This window comes from Ovis canadensis, chromosome 21 (assembly GCF_042477335.2).
Source record: "Ovis canadensis isolate MfBH-ARS-UI-01 breed Bighorn chromosome 21, ARS-UI_OviCan_v2, whole genome shotgun sequence".
Lineage (NCBI taxonomy): Eukaryota > Metazoa > Chordata > Mammalia > Artiodactyla > Bovidae > Ovis > Ovis canadensis.
In genome coordinates, this window is record NC_091265.1 from 54,291,382 (window position 1) to 54,305,904 (window position 14,523).

A 14,523-nucleotide genomic window follows, 5' to 3' on the forward strand; every position below is an offset into this window, starting at 1 on the left:
CAGTTTTCATTCCAATTCAAACAAAAGGCATTTCCAAGTAATGTTTTATATATATATATATATATATATATATATATATTTTTTTTTTTTTTTTTTTTTTTTTTCTGTTTATAGTCATTTGCACAGGCGGCTACAAGCCGGCACACTAAGCACTGCTGAGAGGAGCTACCCCACGTCCGAGGTCAGGGGCAGTGGCCTAGACTGCCAGGTTGCGACGGCACAGGAACAGCCAAGAGGAGCTACCCTGCGTCATAGGTCAGGGGTGGCGGCTGAGAGGAGCTACCCTGTGTCCAAGCTCAGTGGTGGCCAGGAGGAGCTACCCCATGTCCGAGGTCAGGGGTGGTGGCCGAGAGGAGCTACCCCGCCTCCCAGGTCAGGGGCGGTGACCCTGAGGAGCCACCACGAGCCTGAGGCCAGGGGCAGCAGCAAGGAGGAGCCACCCACGCCCGAGGCCAGGCCCGGCGGCCGGGAGGAGCAACCCGAGGAGTGGTGGCTTTGCAGGCACAGGAGGGCCTAGAGGAGCTATCCCACATTGAAAGTCAGGAACAGTGGCAGTAAGGAAATACCCCTCGTCCAAGGTAAGAAGCACCGGCTATGCTTTGCTGGAGCAGCCGTGAGGAGATACCCTACGCCCAAGGTAAGAAAAACTCCAGTAAGATGGTAGGTGTTGCAAGAGGGCATCAGAGGGCAGACACACTGAACCCATACTCACAAAAAACTAGTCAATCTAATCACACTAGGACCACAGCCTTGTCTAACTCAATTAAACCAAGCCATGCCTGTGGGCAACCCAAGATGGGCAGGTCATGGTGGAGAGGTCTGACAGAATGTGGTCCACTGGAGAAGGGACTGGCAAGACACTTCAGCATTCTTGCCTTGAGAAACCTATGAATGGTATGAAAAGGCAAAATGATAGGATACCAAAAGAGGAACTCCCCAGGTCATTAGGTGCCCAATATGCTACTGGAAATCAGTGGAGAAATAACTCCAGAAAGAATGAAGGGATGGAGCCAAAGCAAAAACAATACCCAGCTGTGGATGTGACTGATGATATAAACAAGGTTCGATGCTGTAAAAAGCAATATCGCATAGGAACCTGGAATGTCAGGTCCATGAATAAAGGCAAATTGGAAGTGGTCCAACAAGAGATGGCAAGGGTGAATGTCGAAACCATAGGAATCAGCGAACTAAAATGGACTGGAATGGGTGAAATTAACTCAGATGACCATTATATCTACTACTGCGGGCAGGAATCCCTCAGAAGAAATGGAGTAGCCATCATGGTAAACAAAAGAGTCTGAAATGCAGTACTTGGATGCAGTCTCAAAAACGACAGAATGATCTCTGTTCATCTCAAAGGCAAACCATTCAATATCATAGTTATCCAAGTCTATGCCCCAACCAGTAACGCTGAAGAAGCTGAAGTTGAACGGTTTTATGAAGACCTACAAGATCTTTTAGAACTAACACCCAAAAAAGCTGTCCTTTTCATTATAGGGGACTGGAATGCAAAAGTAGGAAGTCAAGAAACACCTTGAGTAACAGGCAAATTTGGCCTTGGAATGCAGAACGAAGCAGGGCAAAGACTAATAGAGTTTTGCCAAGAAAATGCACTGGTCATAGCAAACACCCTCTTCCAACAACACAAGAGAAGACTCTACACATGGACATCACCAGATGGTCAACACCAAAATCAGATTGCTTATATTCTTTGCAGCCAAAGATGGAGAAGCTCTATATAGTCAACAAAAACAAGACCAGGAGCTTTCTGTGGCTCAGATCATGAACTCTTTATTGTCAAATTCAGATTGAAATTGAAGAAAGCAGGGAAAACCGCTAGACCATTCAGGTATGACCTAAATCCAATCCCTTATGATTATACAGTGGAAGGGAAAAATAGATTTAAGGGCCTAGATCTGATAGTTAGAGTGTCTGATGAACTATGGAATGAGGTTCGTGACATTGTACAGGAGACAGGGATCAAGACCATCCCCATGGAAAAGAAATGCAAAAAAGCAAAATGGCTGTGTGGAGAGGCCTTACAAATAGCTGTGAAAAGAAGAGAGGTGAAAAGCAAAGGAGAAAAGGAAAGATTTAAGCATCTGAATGCAGAGTTCCAAAGAATAGCAAGAAGAGATAAGAAAGCGTTCTTCAGTGATCAATGCAAAACAATAGAGGAAAACAACAGAATGGGAAAGCCTAGAGATATCTTCAAGAAAATAAGAGATACCAAGGGAACATTTTATGCAAAGATGGGCTCCATAAAGGACAGTAATGGTCTGGACCTAATAGAAGCAGAAGATATTAAGAAGAGGTGGCAAGAATACACGGAAGAACTGTACAAAAAAGTTCAAGACCCAGATAATCATGATGAGGTGATCACTAATCTAGAGCCAGACATCTTGGAATGTGAAGTCAAGTGGGCCTTAAAAGCATCACTATGAACAAAGCTAGTGGAGGTGATGGAATTCCAGTTGAGCTGTTTCAAATCCTGAAAGTTGATGCTGTGAAAGTGCTGCACTCAATATGCCAGCAAATTTGGAAAACTCAGCAGTGGCCATAGGACAGGAAAAGGTCAGTTTTCATTCCAATTCCAATGAAAGGCAAAGCAAAAGAATACTCAAACTACTGCACATTTGCACTCATCTCACATGCTAGTAAAGTAATGCTCAAAATTCTCCAAGCCAGGCTTCAGTAATACGTGAACCGTGAACTCCCTGGTGTTTAAGCTGGTTTTAGAAAAGGCAGAGGAACCAGAGATCAACTTGCCAACATCTGCTGGATCATGGAAAAAGCAAGAGAGTTCCAGAAAAACATCTAGTTCTTCTTTATTGACTATGCCAAAGCCTTTGACTGTGTGGATCACAATAAACTGGAAAATTCTGAAAGGGATGGAAATACCAGACCACCTGACCTGCCTCTTGAGAAATCTGTATGCAGGTCAGGAAGCAACAGTTAGGACTGGACATGGAACAACAGACTGGTTCCAAATAGGAAAAGGAGTATATCAAGGCTGTATGTTTTCACCCTGCTTATTTAATTTATGTGCAGTGTACATCATGAGAAATGCTGGGCTGGAAGAAACACAAGCTGGAATCATGATTGCTGGGAGAAATATCAATAACCTCAGATATGCAGTTGACACCACCCTTATGGCAGAAAATGAAGAGGAGCTAAAAAGCCTCTTGATGAAAGTGAAAGAGGAGATTGAAAAAGTTGGCTTAAAGCTCAACTTTCAGAAAACGAACATCATGGCATCTGGTCCCATCACTTCATGGGAAATAAATGGGGAAACAGGGGTAATAGTGTCAGACTTTATTTTTTTGGGCTCCAAAATCACTGCAGATGGTGACTGCAGCATGAAATTAAAAGACACTTACTCCTTGGAAGAAAAGTTATGACCAACCTAGACAGTGTATTCAAAAGCAGAGACATTACTTTGCCGACTAAGGTCTGTCTAGTCAAGGCTATTGTTTTTCCTGTGGTCATGTATAGATGTGAGATTTGGACTGTGAAGAAGGCTGAGCGCCGAAGAATTGATTCTTTTGAACTGTGGTGTTGGAGAAGACTCTTGAGAGTGACTTGGACTGCAAGGAGATCCAACCAGTCCATTCTGAAGGAGATCAACCCTGGGATTTCTTTGGATGGAATGATGCTAAAGTTGAATCTCCAGTACTTTGGTCACCTCATGCGAAGAGTTGACTCATTGGAGACTCTGATACTGGGAGTGATTGGGAGCAGGAAGAGAAGGGGATGACCAAGGGTGAGATGGCTGGATGGCATCACAGACTCGATGGACATGAGTCTGAGTGAACTCAGGGAGTTGGTGATGGACAGGGAGGCCTGGAGTGCTGAGATTCATGGGGTCTCACAGAGTTGGACATGACTGAGTGACTGAACTGAACTGAACTGAGCTGATCATGCCATTGTGCACATCTCACTTGCTAGCAAGGTAATGTTCAAAATCCTTCAAGCTAAGTTTCAACAATACATGAACTGAGAACTTCCAGATATACAAACTGGTTTGAGGAACCAGAGATCAAATTGCCAACATCCACTGGATCATGGAGAAATAAGGGAATCCCAGAAAAACATTTCCAACTGCTTCACTGACTATCCTGAAGATTTTCACTGTGTGGATCACAACAAACTGTAGAAAATTCTTAAAGAAATGGGAGTTGCAGATCACCTTACCTTTCTCCTAAGAAGTCTCTTACATAGTCAAAAAGCAGTAGGTAGAATCAGTCATAGAACAACTGAAAGATTTAAAACTGGAAAAGAGAATTTCAATGTGTACATTGTCACTTGATTATTTAACTTATATGTAGAATACATCATTCAATATGCTGGTCTGAATAAATCCCAACTTGGAATCAAGATTGCTGGGACAAGCAACATCCATAGATATGAAGATGACCCTGCCCTAACAGCAGAAAGCAAAAAAGAGCTAAAGAGCCTCTCGATGAGGAGAGGAAATGAAAAAATTAGCTTAAACTCAACATTCAAGAAACTATTCACAGAAAGACACTCAACATTCGTGGCATCCATTCCCACCACTTCATGCCATATAAAGGTGGGAACAGTGGAAACAGTTGCAGATTTTACTTTCTTGGGCTCCAAAATCACTATGGACCTTGACGGCAGTGGCAAAATTAAAACACACTTGCTCACTGGAAGGAAGAAAGGCTATGAAAAACCTGCACAGTGTATTAAAAAGTAGAGACTCACTTTGCTACAGAGGTCTGTAGTGTCAAAGATATGGTTTTTCTGGTAATCAGGTACAGATGTGATATCTGGACCATAAAAATGGTGAATGCCAAAGAGCTGAGCTTTTGAACTGTGGTGCTTGAGAAGATTCTTGAGAGTCCCTTATACAACAAGATCAAACCAGTCAATCTGAAAGGAAATCAACCTCTAATCCCTGCTGTCTCAGCTGAGGCATCTACTGAGGGCCTCCAGGTGGAAAGAACTCCACTTCAAGAGTGCCTAACTATGGCAGCTCAAAGCAAATAGTTTGTAGCCCCACCCATGGAGAAACTCAGAAAGCCTGAAGGCTCTGTGCACCCTGGGTCTCTCAATACATGCGTTGCATTCTTCCCAGCAGTATGGAGGCCAAGGAAGGGGCATTCTGGGCCCTGCAGGAGGGCGATGGCCCAGGGATCCACTGGGGCCATCACTTAACAATAGGACTGGAAAGGACAGAGCAGGTATACGTGGCAGTTTTCTGCTGACTGGGTGTAGGACAAAAGGGAACCAGCTCTCCATGAAGTACGTCACCCAACATCCCCTGGAGGAGAAGACCAATGATAAGTGCATATGAGACGGGATGAAGAGAGTCTATTTCATTACCCCTTAAAATTCCTCTGAATGAGGAGGTGGCGGAGTTGGTGGGTCATCACAAACTCTTCCATGGCCTAGACCACCGCCCAGGCATAATCTTTAGGGCTGCCTCTCCCCAGCTTCAGTCATGTAGTTCTGGAGGAAATTGACAATTTGTGTGCTGCTGTGTCAGGGCCACAAGACCATGTAATGCCAATCATAGGACCCCATCGCCCTGACAGGATGGCTGATCTAAGACTGTACATGTGATCTGAGGTGGGTCATTCAGAGAACACCCTCTAACTCTGATGTCTTCAATCTTTTCTTTCATTATTGGAGATGCCTTCAGGATGTAAAACCCTAGGGCAGGTAGCTTGGACTCCCTCACTAGGTGTAGATGCCTCAAGGAAGAAAGATTTCAGGCTAAGACCATCAGAGAAGAGGGAAGGGAAGAGCCAGGATGTGAAATAGAGAACTGATGACTTCTGATTTCTTGTGTCCTGTCACTGAGATCTTTGTATTTGCTCTGAGTCTTGTGTCCTGGATTCCCAGAATCATTTCAATGAATCTCCCCTTTCCTTGAAGCCACCTGGACGTGGGCTCCTCTCAACTGTGATTCAGACTTTGTTCTAGATCCTTCTCAATCATTGTACATCTCCCAGACAGAAACAGAGGCACCCGATTTTTTCACCCCCATTACGAGTGAAACCCTTTATTCTTTATTGAAAACAGAGTGTGCAGACCACCAAATACAGTTCACCAGCATACTGGGCAGGGGTACCCTAAGTGTGATTTAGTGTTTGCTTGGAGCGGCGCCTTACTGATTCTTCAATCACTCCAAGCATTTACACTGCCTATGCCAGGCCAATCCTGTCATTTCCTCAATCAAAGACAGAAATACAGCCTCAGGAAGATGTCACCCAGGATCCAGGTCTCTCTAGATGTCCTCACTGTGTTCTCTTTAAAGGTGGTAAAGCAGTGGCTTCTAGAATGCTGGGGGAGGCTGACACACACCTGAAAGCCTCAACACTTACCTGTGACTCCCACAAATATCCAGATCCAGCACAATTCTTGATTTTATTTCCCTCTTTTGGTAAGTATCAAGGGATTTTCTCATAGCAGGGGATATGAGAATTCATCCACAACCAAAAAGGGCCAAGACATGAAGTTGATATGAGGAAGGGTGTGGCGGAGGGGTGGACTGGGTGTTGGGGATACTGAGGAATTCTAAACAACAAAGTCCTACTGAAGAGCATAAGGAAATATATTAACTATCCAGTCATAAACCACAGGAAAAATACTAAGAAAAATAATATATATTTCTCTATGTGTATAACTGAGTCATATTGCAGTGCAGCGGAACTTAACACAACACTGAAGATTAACCGCACTTCAATATAATTTTTAGAAAAGAAAAAGAGTGTCCATAGTTCTCCTCTCTCCCTGTTTCTTTCCTTCTGACTCCTGCTCCTTGTTTTCTCTGCAGAGAATGCTAGTTCTCCTCCTGCATCGCCACAATCCATACTTTACTAAAAAACTTTATTTTGTATCGGAGTATAGCTGATTAACAATATTCTGAGTTTCAGGTGCACAGTACATGGACTCAAACATACGTATCCATGAATCCTGGTCCCCAAAATACCCCTCCCATCCAGGTTGTCACATAATTAAGTGGAGTTCCCCGTGCTACACAGTAACCCCTTGTTGGTTATCCATCTTAAATAGAGCAGTGCCCACAAAACGTTCTTGAAGACTTAACACGGGTCTCTGGGAAGCCTCCATTGGCCCACAATCACCCTCTTTGGCCACTCCAGGCTTGGTTGCATAACATACTTTGGTTCCCAATCTCCACTGCTCAGTCTGTAGCCCTCATCACCCCTAGTAAGTCCCCAATTCCCTAGTGCAGAGCACCTTAGGATGGCATTTGCATGGATTCAGGGCAGTTTTGCCTAGAACCAAGCCACCCTCCATATGGCGACTTGAGTTTACAGTTTTAGAATTCCTGAAATTCTCTCCCTTCCTCAAAGTCTTCTTTGAGCCCATCAGCCAGCTCTGAACTCCACTAGGGAGCTGACATGAATCCTCCACCCTGTGCTGGGGCTGAGCAGTCACTGTGCACCCTTTATTCATATTAGCATCCATCCTCCCCACAGACGGTACAGTAGCCTGACTCACAAAAGGGGCACCCGGCAAGAACTAGAGGAAGATGCATCTGAGAACTAGGGTGACCATGTAATTTATCATTCAAACCTAGAAAACGTCAAGAAGGGAAGGGAGACTGTTTATCCCTATGGTGGGACAGCACATTGGGACTGTCCCCAGCCATTCTCCTTGTCACATGACATATTTCAAGGACTGCTAGAGCTGACTTTCCGTGTTCATCCATCTGAAGATTCAGATTGAATTTAAGCTCTTTGAGGACTGAGGACCTGAGTGTTCCCCTCTCCTTGTGACTCCTGCCATGCCAGCATGGCATGGTGTCTCCACATTTATTTTAGGATGATCAGTGCCCCAGATGGCCCTTTACTCTCAAGTGGTTTGTTCTGTGGGAGGCTCTGGCCCAGCCCCAGGGATCAGCAGCATCTGCAATAGTGAGAGATGGCCTGCAGAGGGCCCTCTCCTCCCAGCAGCAGCCCAAAGTTTCCTTCAAGATCCTATTTGAGAACCACCCCTCATGGTTCTCCCCTCACCTTGAGGATGTAGGTTGTGCTGGGCCTGGGTAGTTGATGCCATTGATGCTGAAGATAATAGAGGACAGGTTATTGACTGAAAAACATGAAAAAGTAGTGCTGTTAGAGAGAGAGGGAGAGAGGTTGGCCCTGAAGATCTTTCTTGTGTGTGGAGACTGGGAGTGACCCTGGGGCATGATCTTCACCTCAGAACTCCGTGGCATGGCACTGATGAGCCATGTTATTGACTCAGTCGTCTTGAGCCAATGGTCAGTGATGTCCCAGCATCCACAAGGGCCTCACAGCCGCCAGAACAAGCAATAACCTTTCTTTTCATGGAGATGCTGAGAGACACTGTGACCAAGCAGCCATCAAGATCATTCTGAGTCTCCCCAGATTTGCCCCCTTGCAGACTGTCTTCTAAACAGCCTTTGTCTCTTGCCCTCTTTTCCTTTGCTCCCAACACAGCACCTTCCTTGACATTCTTGAATGCTGTACTTGAATACACCAGGCTCTTTTGCACCTTGACACAAGCTGGTCTTCCTTCCTAGAGGACCCCCTCCACTTTGACTAGCAAATTTCTTCTCATCTTCCAGATTTCAGGTTAATTGTCATGGTTTCAGGGAAGTCTTTCCCCCAGTGTTTATTGTTTCCTTTCTTGACAGTCTCTGTAGACACTTCCTCATGTCTAGCATGTACCAAAGTCACAATTCACTATGTGTGTGTCTCATTTCCTATGCATCTGCCTTCTTAGACATGAGGGCAAGTTTTATTTCCATTGCCTCCCTAAAGTGGCTGGCACACAGTGGATGCCCAAGGCTAATCTGTTTAGTGAGTGAAAAAAGACTGTGAAAACAATGAATGAGAAACATCCAGAGAGCTGTTCCTGGTGGGGAACAAATAACGGGTCAATCACAGAGTGAAGATAGAGATTCACCGGGGCAGCAGGTTCTCATAGTCGTGGGAGAGAGGGGCTCCTCTGGGAGAGGGTGTCTGCCAGCACTGCTCCTACAACCAGCTCAGACCCTGAGACCTTGGCCAGGAAATACATGACTAGCCCACAGAAACTCCAAAAGATGGGTCAGCTTTTGTCTGAGGGTATCACACAGAATCCTATCATTATACCTCTTGTCCTCAGGTCACTCCTGGATCCCACCTTCCTGATTCTTTGTTATAACCCCTACCCCACTGTGTGCCCATGACCAGGGGTTCTTTTTATTAGTTGCTTTTACGTCTTATGACTTCAGCAAATCTCTCTACACTATTCAGTAGCTGCTCCCTTAGAAGAGCAGTTCTCCCCATTTGCTCAGGACTCTCCCTGTTTTTAAACAGACATTCATCTGTACTGAGAACATCTTATGTCCCAGGCAGCCCCGGACAGTTTGCCATTTTATATCTTTTTCAGGATGGAGAAATTCTCCATGATCCTCTGTTCACCACACTGTAGAGTCCTCTAACCATGCTCCACGCCTCACAGGGCAGTGGGTACAATCCTCTCCTAGCTGCACAGACCTCTCCGGACCCTTTTAGGACCCAGGTCAGAGCCCTGGTCAGAATACCTGGGGATTATGAACCCATGGGTTGTTTACATATCTATCTGCTTGTGTTTTAGTTTGTATATGTGTTTGTACATGTGTTTGTATGTGTCTCTGTGAGTGCTTGTGTGTCTCTGACTAGCTATGCATGTTTATATTTGTCTCTGTGTATGTTTTTGTGTCTGCTTATGTGTTTCCATGTGTCTGTGTGTCTCTCTGTGTCGTTGGGGGTGGTATATATGTCTGTGTGACTGTGTGTCTGAGGATTTATTTGTGTGTGTCTGCCTGTGTTCATGTACAATAGCAGGAGCATCACTTGGGCTGACCCTCAGAAGGAGAGGTTACCAGTCCATGTGTATACTCCAGTCACCTGCGTGGATCAATGGTACCCAGTTGAGCACTCCCTGGTAGTAGGATTTATCAACCCCACCAAATATCACCACACTGTCTTTCACCTTGCATGTGTAGAGACAAGAGAGTGGGGGATCCTTGGAGGAGAGTAACAATGGCACTGTCTGAGAGCTGTGCTGGTACACTCATCAAGGTCCTAATAAGGTCCCCATGTACAGATGCAGAAATCGAGTTTAGGAGAGATTGATCCAGACCGAGGTCCATTACTGGCTAATGAGTGACAAAGAGGAGGTTAGAAGCTGAGTCAACTGGCTGGGCTCCACCCACTATAGCTTCTGAAGATGCCCTACCTCCTGTGACCTGAGTGCTCAGACACACTCAGAGGACAGGGTGCTGAAGTGTTTTTGCTTTCCTCTTGTCCAGCTTGTCATTTTTTCAGGAAAATCAAAGCCTGGGAGTTCTCAGGGTGTGGGTTCAGAAAACCCAGAGTTGGCTCCACTGGCCTGTGACCTCTACTGTTCAAAGGGCCACACACTCAGAAGGCACCCCACCTCTGCTCTTTCTGTCTTGAAATGTCTCATATTTCTTGAACAAGGGGTCCCACATGTTTGTTTTGTGTCCCACACTTTCATTTTCCCTGGCTCCTGCAAATTGGGTAGCTGGTCATCAGCCCCCAGTGGTATGCTAATGAGGAAGGAAAGATATCCACCATCTTTCTCCTCCCTTCCTTATCAAATTCATAAGCAAATCATATTGCTTTTTCCTCCAACTTGTTTTCTGTTTTCTTCCACTAGTCTCCCTCCTCACTCACCCCTCTAGACTAAGTTACGGGTTTTGAGACCAGGAGCAGCATTGTACTCCAATAAAACGTTATTTATAAAAGCCAGTGGTGAAGCCAGGTATAGCCCTGGCACTATATTTATCCTGAGTTAGATTATCTCTCAGGATTCTTCTTTATCATGTGTTCTGTAATTTTTGTGCAACTGAAAGCATCTTAAAGCTAATTTGGAGAACGGGATTGTCCATCTCAAACTTATTTGCTCAAGCAGAAGGCAAAAACAGGTTCAGAAATGGCACCTTGATTCTTCAGGTTGTCAAAGATGGGGATAGCTCCAAAGATGGATATGTTGGGGTACTTCAAGCCCAAGACACCATCAAAAGGTGCACCCTCACACCCGTATTCCACAATGCTTAGACCAAACAGCTGATCAGTACTTACAAGGTCCCCAATCAGTGGGAGAGAAGAGTGTTCCCACTTACAGATATGTGAAGGGGGGCTAGGACTGGGCTGGACTGCATTGCCATTAAATCCTCAGAGAAAAATTGAGGCTGGCCTCTGTCTTTTGTGGACCTCAGATGGTTAGACCAAGCTGGGAGGGAATTCGGGTTCCATCTGTGAGAGGCTGTGAATGTTAAAACATCTGCCCCTCTGAAAACCACCCCCTGCATCAGTCAAAGTGGCCTTGTGGCTTCTGTCCAGGTGGGGCAACCAAGAGTCAGGTCAGGATCATTGCTGCCCCCTTGTGGCCAAAATGAGTCGAGAGCAAGGTAGCCTTCTCTGGGATCACTATGACCTAATGACAGGAATGGACTGAATTCTCTGTAAGGTATTGTGGATTCTGAATCTGTCCAGGAAGACAGAAGCCAAAAACACAATCGTGCTTGCAGGGATCTATGAAACTACTGCCTGGGAAATTCACTTTGGGGGATATAAGTGTGAGTGTGTATGAGAAAGAGAGAGAGGGGAACTACTCAAGTGCTTTGGGAAGGCAGGCCATATGTTCTATGAGACTTTCAAAGGCACTCTAGAGTGAGAACTCATTTATCAGGCCCCTTGACATCTCTGGCCTCCAGTTTCCCACTATGGATACCTGAAGCTCTTGACTGCCCCTAGGGTCCCCAGATCAGTTTTATCCTGTCCCTAAACACCTTACAGCAACTTCCATCCTGAAAAGCCAACCCAGCTCCACCATTTACCACATGTATGACCTCAGCAAGGCCCTTGTTGTCTGCACTTTAGTTTCCTCATATGTCTCATGAGCAAATCAGACTACCTGCTGTGTGGGGTTGTTGCAGGATTAAACCAATTATTACCTGAAAGTGCCTGGAACAGTCTGTGAATATAAAAGTGGGTGCTTTTTCCTCCCTCTTCTTGCTCCCAGAAAAATGAACCTTGAACTTCTCATGGGCAGAGGAGCTGCAAGTCCACACCTCAAGACACTCTCTGGGTTAACTATCTGTTTGCTTGTGTGTCACCACGGGCACTGCCTCCCCAGGGACAGGATGCTGTGCATAAGATGGCCAATATCTATGGGAGTTAGGCTAGGAAGGGTCCTGCCAGATGGTCCTGCATCTGTTTTTCAAGCAGGGGTCACTCCATAGCCAGTTCTGACTCAGCTTCTCTTTACACGTTACATGAACGGTGTCATAAGCAAGAAATCCCATCATGCTCCCAGATCCATAGGCGATGCAGAAGGTCTTTTGTGTAGGCCGGAAGGTGGAAAACTTGCAATGTCTGAACCAACTTGTGTAGCTGCAGACACAAGGGATGAGTGTTATCCGGTGCCAAAGGTGGAAATAGGGTGGCAGGGCAAGTGAAAAATGGCCCGGGCAGGGGGTGTCTGTACTCGCAACAGGCTGGACTGGGGCAAAAGAGGGAAGGCACCCACCAGTCAGATGAGCCTGTGTCATAGATAACCTGGAATTCCTGAGGGTGTCTTCCAATGATGATGTTACCCATGTATTTCATCTACAGGGAAGAGGGAGTGGGTTAGTGCAGAACTGGCTACCCTCTATTCCCACACTGCTGTCTCCCTCTGGGTGCTATATATCTCTTGAGATCACTTTCCAACCACTGAGAAGCTCACAGCCTTTGATTACACAGGTGCTTGCATTTGATATTTTTTTCCTATGCTGTACTGTATGTAGGATATTGATTCTAAGACCAGGCATTGAAGTGGTACCTCCTGCATGGGAAGCCCAAAGACATAACCACTGGGTCTTCCTGACCGTTGGATATCCAGGGATGTCCTGGTGCCTTCATTTGAGAAACTCTGTAGTCTCTATAAACCCATCCTTAGCATCCCTTTCTGCAGGAAGTCTTTCTTGATCAACCCCAGCCACTCCCTCCAAACTCAGACCACATCCAATCAATACCACACAAGCGACCCTTTCATCTATTTACTCTTTGCCTATCTCTCAGGCTGGCATGGACTTTCTTGAAGACAAAATAAGCCCTTTTGCTAATCGAAAAACCGTAACCACTGTGTTAGATTCTTATGGACTTACACGGAATACTGGTTCAGTAACTTTTTACTGCTGTGGTTCTTGCATCTGTGGAAACTAAATTCCTCTGCCTGGTCATTCACAATTGCTTTGCAGTTGGTTCTAACTTCTGATCAGAGATGGTTCACTCTTCATCTGTAATTAGTTCAATTCCTTAGTTCAGAAGGATGTGCTGCTGCTGCTGCTGCACCTGCTGCTTCTGTTAAGTCACTTCAGTCGTGTCTGATTCTGTGCAACCCCACAGACAGCAGCCCACCAGGTTCCACCGTCCCTGAGATTCTCCAGGCAAGAACACTGGAGTGGCTTGCAATTTGCTTCTCCAATTCAGAAAAGTGAAAAGTGAAAGTAAAGTCGCTCAATAATGTCCGACTCTTAGCGATCCCATGGACTGCAGCCTACCAGGCTGCTCCGCCCTCGGGTTTTTCCAGGAAAGAGGACTGTAGTGGGTTGTCATTACCTTCTGCTCAGAAGGAACACTCTCCCTCAAACTAATGACACATCTTTGACACAGAAATGGATGCTTACCTGCCACCTGGTAATTTCTGGGCCCAGTCACCAAGACAAGAGTTGAGGATGATAGTGCCTTCTCCTCTCCCAAAGGGGTGTGGGGCTCCTCTGGCCCAGTGTTTCTGCCTCTGGCAGGAACCCCACCCCAACATCCCACGTGGTATCTCCAGATGAGCCCCATGCTAGGTTAGAACACCAGGGGGCGCTGTGGAGCACCATCCTCCCAAAACACTCACATCCATGTTCCACAAGGCATGAATAGTTATATTTGACCCATGAGAAGAAATCTGAGACAGTCTGTAAGCATGTTCCTTGAGGAAATTGTTCAGCATTTTTTTTCCCACTGAGTGTATTTCTCATGGTCTTCAATTTCCTTAAAGGTATTCTTTCACTGAACATTTGACAAAGAAAACAAAGAAGATGCTACGTTTACCTGTCAGTGTTATCCTATAACTGTCATTGTAATGGCACTGTGTATTTTCTAATCATTTTCATGAGTCACCTTATTGTAAGAATTTTCAGCATATTCCATTGGAAAGACATAAGTTTTAATAAAGATTCTGTTCTGTAATGTTGGGTAAGCCATATGACCATGTGGGGTCTCAGTCTCCCCTTCAGTAAAATGGTGAATATAATGATTCAAACCCTCCAAATTAGGATATCTTGGGGATAGTGAAGTGATGGATATAAGGTGCCTGATAAATAGGAAGTTTCAAGAATGACTGCCACTATCACTGCTGTTGCCACCCCACTGTATCCTTCTCACTGAAGCTCAGGGAAGGAGGTGGAAGGGGGATTCCTATCCTCTTTTACAAGGGAGGAATTTGAAATGCAAGAGGTTTGTGATTTGGTTGTGG

The 14,523-nt window shown here is 45.4% G+C and overlaps 1 pseudogene; it reads right to left on the minus strand.

Moving 5' to 3' along the window:
- LOC138426645 (pregnancy-associated glycoprotein 1-like) overlaps positions 1-14,523 on the minus strand; it is a 67,105-nt pseudogene that overhangs the window by 17,470 nt on the left and 35,112 nt on the right.